The sequence below is a fragment of the Silurus meridionalis genome, chromosome 8 (genome assembly GCF_014805685.1).
Source record: "Silurus meridionalis isolate SWU-2019-XX chromosome 8, ASM1480568v1, whole genome shotgun sequence".
Taxonomy (NCBI): domain Eukaryota; kingdom Metazoa; phylum Chordata; class Actinopteri; order Siluriformes; family Siluridae; genus Silurus; species Silurus meridionalis.
In genome coordinates, this window is record NC_060891.1 from 6024582 (window position 1) to 6030107 (window position 5526).

At 34.4% G+C, this 5526-nt stretch overlaps 1 long non-coding RNA gene across 2 annotated transcripts; it reads right to left on the minus strand.

Moving 5' to 3' along the window:
• Positions 1 to 3108: 3108 nt before the first annotated feature.
• On the minus strand, positions 3109 to 4648 carry LOC124390240. Of its 2 annotated transcripts, XR_006926706.1 has the most exons (5): positions 4634 to 4648; positions 3943 to 4034; positions 3742 to 3783; positions 3570 to 3583; positions 3109 to 3445 (listed from the first exon to the last, which is right to left on the minus strand). It is a non-coding gene; the product is annotated as an uncharacterized LOC124390240 (long non-coding RNA). The 2 variants fall into 2 exon arrangements; XR_006926705.1 differs by lacking the exon at positions 4634 to 4648 and having other exon boundaries at positions 3943 to 4046.
• Between the last annotated feature and the right edge of the window lie 878 nt (positions 4649 to 5526).

The following is a 5526-nucleotide window of genomic DNA, read 5'->3' on the forward strand; positions in this document are numbered from 1 at the left end:
TTGTGATTCTTAATTTTTTTTAGCACACTACAGCAAGTCCAAATACCAAAGTGAGACGGATAAATGAACACAGCGTTGAGCCTACAGGACAGTTGGTGTGGTACAGTGCCAACAGGACATTATTTTGCTCTTTGTAAAGTGAAAAGTACAGCAGAGGGGCAGAGCTTTCTCTTAGAAAATCCCACTTTTCTGGAAAAGCCTTCCAATTAGTGTTTGGGACACAGTCTCTGGCTATAAGTCTAGGCTGAAAACATATTTGTTTAATCAAGCATTTTGTGAATATATTATTAATAAAAGAACAGCTCTGGAGAGATCATGGATATAGTGTTCACTCAGGTGTGTTAAAGGTGGTCTTCTTATATCCCAGAGATCCCTTGTGTCTGTATTACCTTTTGTCTTCATTTTAGTTTGGCTGTCCTAGCTAATCTTGCCAGAGTCCTTACTTTTACACCCTGATCACATTGTACAGTGTTTTGAACTTATATGTAACAAGAAGTCTACCTAATAATGGCTGTCCCCTTCGTTGAGTGAAACATGCTCTAAGGTACCAGTGATCCTGTCTTTTTCTCATTTCTGGACTTTCCTGATTCATCCTGAAGCCCTACCTCTGAATGGAGTTCTTTTCCAGTTGGGACAATTCACGACAGAGGCTGGTTCCACATAAAGATCCCCTAAGATACTGAGCTGAGTTCAGCATGGAGATGGATTTGTGATTAAAGAAAACAAAACAGGTTTGGATCTCGTAGGTCAAGTAAAGAGAAAATGTAATTTTACTAATCCAAAGACTTTCTTTGTGTGCCTCAAACATTGTGGTAGCAGTTTGAGGAAGAACCACATAAGGCTGAAAAAACAGTTCTCCCAATACTTTTGTCCATTTAGTCTAGTCGAGGGGGGAAAAAAAGGACCCGATTTATAGTTGAGACTGAGACACTGTTGAATCAAACCTGTTTTGATGAAGGCTCATCACACCCACTTGATCTAATTTGCAATGAAATGTAAGCCTGGAATGTCTGTTTGAATTTTTCTTTGCTATTAACCCGATAATAATAACCACAGTCAAAACTGTTAAAACAGAAAGTCGGAACACACATTAATTCACTTATCCTCCATTACTTGTGACTTTGATCCGTGTCCTTATCTTAAAATACCGATCAAAACCATACCAAGCCCAAAATATTCTGAACATTGTTTTATCTCATAAAAAACAAGACATATCTAGGTGTTCTTAAGCCATGAAGTGCGTAAGTGATCCATTTTGTTTACTGAGATTGAGGGTAGGGTTAAATGTATTAATTATCCTATTAAATCATTCTCCTCACAGCAAAAATGTGTCTATGAAAATATAAATGTGTGTGTCTGAGAGAGGTGTATCCAAAATGTATACAAAAAAATAATACTGGTAAAAAAAAAAATTCTAATTCAAAAAGTTTTTTTAATTTGGAACTTTGAAAAATGAATGATACCTAAACTCGCCCATAATGTTATGCTCGCCCAAGTTAGATTAAAAAGTCTGATCAGCACCCAGCCAGACTAATTATGAGAGAGTGTGACATTTAAGACTCTGCTATTGAAGCATAGCATATCACATATCATATATCATCCAGAGCAAAATGCCAGAAGGTCTAGATGAACATTATAATCGTTAGGAGCTGTGGTATGTTTTTGTCTCAACTTTGTCTCATTTTCATTTTTTACTGATTGTATTCCTAATTTACGTTGTCTACTTTGTGTCCTTATGAAAAAGCATTAGAATGTAAATTTAAGTGTTTTAAATGTGAGATTACAAACCAGTTTGTACTGCATTGTGCTGTATGCAATAACTGGTTTTGTCTATATGTCTTTCATTCTTTAAATATAATGAACATGATTATTTAAGTGCCATGGCATCTGGAACACACATGAAATGAAAGAAATGTGTGACTTTGCAACGTTTATTAAGAAATCGAGCTGGATAGCATTAATGCATTATTCAGAAAATCTATTTGTGTATTTTGTCATATACTGTCTATACTTTGTAAACCTTTTGTGACAAAAGCAGACTGAGAAAAACATGTTCATGTACTGCAACATACCTGTGTAAATGGCAATAAACTTGAAACTTGAGCCATAAGTACTAAATAAAGGGTTTTAAAGACTGAAATAGTTGAAGAGTTTGTCATGAAAGCAATAGTCAATCAAAGATTCTCGAGCAGACACTAATAAAAAATAATTGCCATGTTATTGAAATCGTTTTCCTCATAATAATGCCACCTAGCAGGCAAATGAGGCGAAACGTAATAGTAGAAGTGCATAGAGGGTGGATGGAAAATATTTGCGTTGACATGAGTTGGCATTATGCCTAAATTCTGTTTATTCCAAATAGTTGCAGATTAAATAGCAAAAAAAAAAGTTTACGGAGCAAATGGCAAATAATGTGAGATGTTTCAGGGTTGTTGTTGTTGTTCCACCGAAGATTCTCTATTGCTGGTGCCTCGAGCCATTGTTGAGATATGCTCTTATTTCCTGTTTGGTGACTTCACTCTTAAAATTTCTTTGTTAGAGGCTAACTATTTTTTAGATAAATGATAAAGGATGATCTTAGACAAAAGATGTGGAGTCTAAAGATCATCTAAACCAAATTTGTACCAAGATTGTACATTTTGCAAACAAACAGACTAAAAAAATTGACATGAGCAATGGATTCATGAGGAAAATAGTTTTGTTTTTTGGGTTCAAAAGTTATAAGCATTTATGTACCTGAAATCTGACCCAGTGGTGGCGCTAGAGGCATTGGGGTGCAGAAACCAAAATGTCCTTTGGCACTCTACCCATTCAGTGTGGCAAATGGTTACCATACATTTTAAGAGCTGCCTTTATTGAATTCGTAAGTAGTAATGAGTTTTATAGTGGAAATATAACCTTTTCAGCACCATAAAATATATTGACATTTTTTTAATGTGCACTAGTTTTATTGTTTGTTTGGATGTATGTTTAAACACCTTGCAGGAGTGGCATGATCAGTACTGCAGAGATGATTCATAAACAAAGTGGGTTCATCCTTAAATCTAGAATTCAAGATTTAATATTCATTTAGCATCTCGCTCTGTAAAATGTAATACCTTGCAACCATTTTATTGTACATCTGATTCATTAAGCCATTCTTAAATACCAACACTTTATTGATGATAAGTTAATTGACAATTAACAAATATATGTTGATTACTAATACATGTTTTATTTCATTATTGATGATCATGCAAGGAAAAGACAGACTTCAGAAGTATATTCAATCAGCTTTTTAACATTATTTTTTGCCTTTGAATTCCTTTCCTTTTTCTTGTCCTTGGCCTTGACCGTGTCCATGTCCATGTCCATGTCCATGTCCTTGACCCTTGCCTTGACAATCTCCTTGTTCCTTTCCTTTACCTTTGCCCTCCTCGTGGCATCCTTTCTTGCCCTTATCACACTGCAGCAGAAATAAACATCAGCTTCATATTTCTCTAAACCAATGATGCTATTCCTTCTAATATATACAGTAGGCATACAGAATATCTTTCAAAATAATTTTTTAAAATGATTAAAGCTGTTACCTGTGGTGGTTTATCTTTCCATGCAAAAAAACAAGAAAAAAATAAAAGAGCAATTTATTAATATATATATATATATATATATATATATATATATATATATATATATATATATATATATATATATATAAAATTGAATACTTAAATATATATATAAATATATATAAACTCTTACCTGGGTTATCTGCCATTGTTCTCAGGAATAAGAGCACAAAAACTGCATGAAGAGAAACAAGCAAAGTGTTTAATTTTGTATTTATTTAGTTTGTACACAGTTCAACAGAAAAATATACATGTCCATCACTAATAAAACATTTTTTTAAACTTCTCATGCTGCACAATAATCACTTAAAAAAATTGTTGTATTGTGTCCTACCTGTTGCTTGATGAGTCTACCTGTGAAGAAACCAGGTGCACTGTCTGCATTTATGATGTAGCCACACCCTGGAGCAGATGGACTAGTACAGACTGGTATAACATGTTCAGTAAGTGAAGAGAAAAGTTAAGGCCAACCCTATCATAAGATGCCGGTTATGCAATCAATTAAAGTAGATGAATATCATAATAAAATGTTGATGATGCCAAGATATTTGGAAGAGACGGGAGGAGAAAACAAGGAAATAGTATATGAGAAGCAATTTTCTTTCATCGGTTGCTATTAGAAGATCTGTTTCTGAACAATAAAATGTAGTAACTGTCCGTATACATTTGAAAATAGTCCTATAATAAACACATTGTTTGATCTATTAGTAACTGCAGGTTTTACTAAATAATAGTATTTACAACACTGTTTATAATCGATGTAAATGCACTGGGTTGTGAATGCGTTCTGTGCATAAGTGTTTATTGTTTTTTTCTTGTTTTTGTTCTTTTGCAGTGGTTTGTTGTTTGCACCACTCTACAATGCCTTGTCATACCAGGTTCTTATTACACAGTGTTTATCTTGTTTGCAATCATGGGATTCCTTTCAAGCTAATTCACTATTTCTAACCCCTTTGAGCTTCCAAAATGTTTCTAGCATATGAGAAACAGTGTAAGAATAAAATGTAAGGTTTTGCATTACTGACACTTTCATGCAGTATCCATGCAGTATCCAGACAGTCACCCTGCATGCCATGGCAGAGGAAACCTGTATTAACTGGATATAAACGACAAAACAAAGCAAAAAACATCAGCCTGTTAAGCAAGGTTCTTTTTTATAGGTCATAGGCATTGGGTAGGTAACAAGAGAACACACACACACACACACACACACACACACACACACACACACACACATGCACGTACAGTACACACACTCACACACAAACAACAAGCCCAAACCGAATGGGATTTTATCTTTCGCTGGCTCTTTCTCTTGTTTATATCTTTCTGAATTTCATCTGAATTGATAGCTTTGGTAAATAACACAAGTCACAACACAACATTTATCAGGGTCAATAAAAAAATCTACAAACAGGATTGTGAAGTACCAGGGGTCTGAAAAAAACTAGAAAATAACATAGACTAAAAAGAATTCAAAACTATGAACACTTTCAACAAATTGAGTTTACATCTACAGACCCTACACACTGTATATACAATTGTTAACAGACAGACAGAATAAATTACTGATCAAGGCAGATGCAATTCAGGAAAAACAATACAAACAGGAAGTAAAACAGAAGGCTGCATTATAAAAAATAAAACCGGGCAATGCAGAGATCTTCACTGCCTTATAATTCCTACATTTTACCTCTTTTTAGCACCTGAGAAATTGGATCATGTGCACATGTTTGTACATGTGATGTGCATAGGTTGTTTTTCTTCAGATTATATAGAGTTGAGTCATTTTACAGTTTCTGTCTGGTTCTATAAGCAAGACAGGTGTGTTTCTGAACTGAGGAAGGGAGGCTGGATTGAGTTTCCAAGTTGAGGTTGTGGGTGCAGATACAGAGAGTAAAATACTGTATGTCTAATA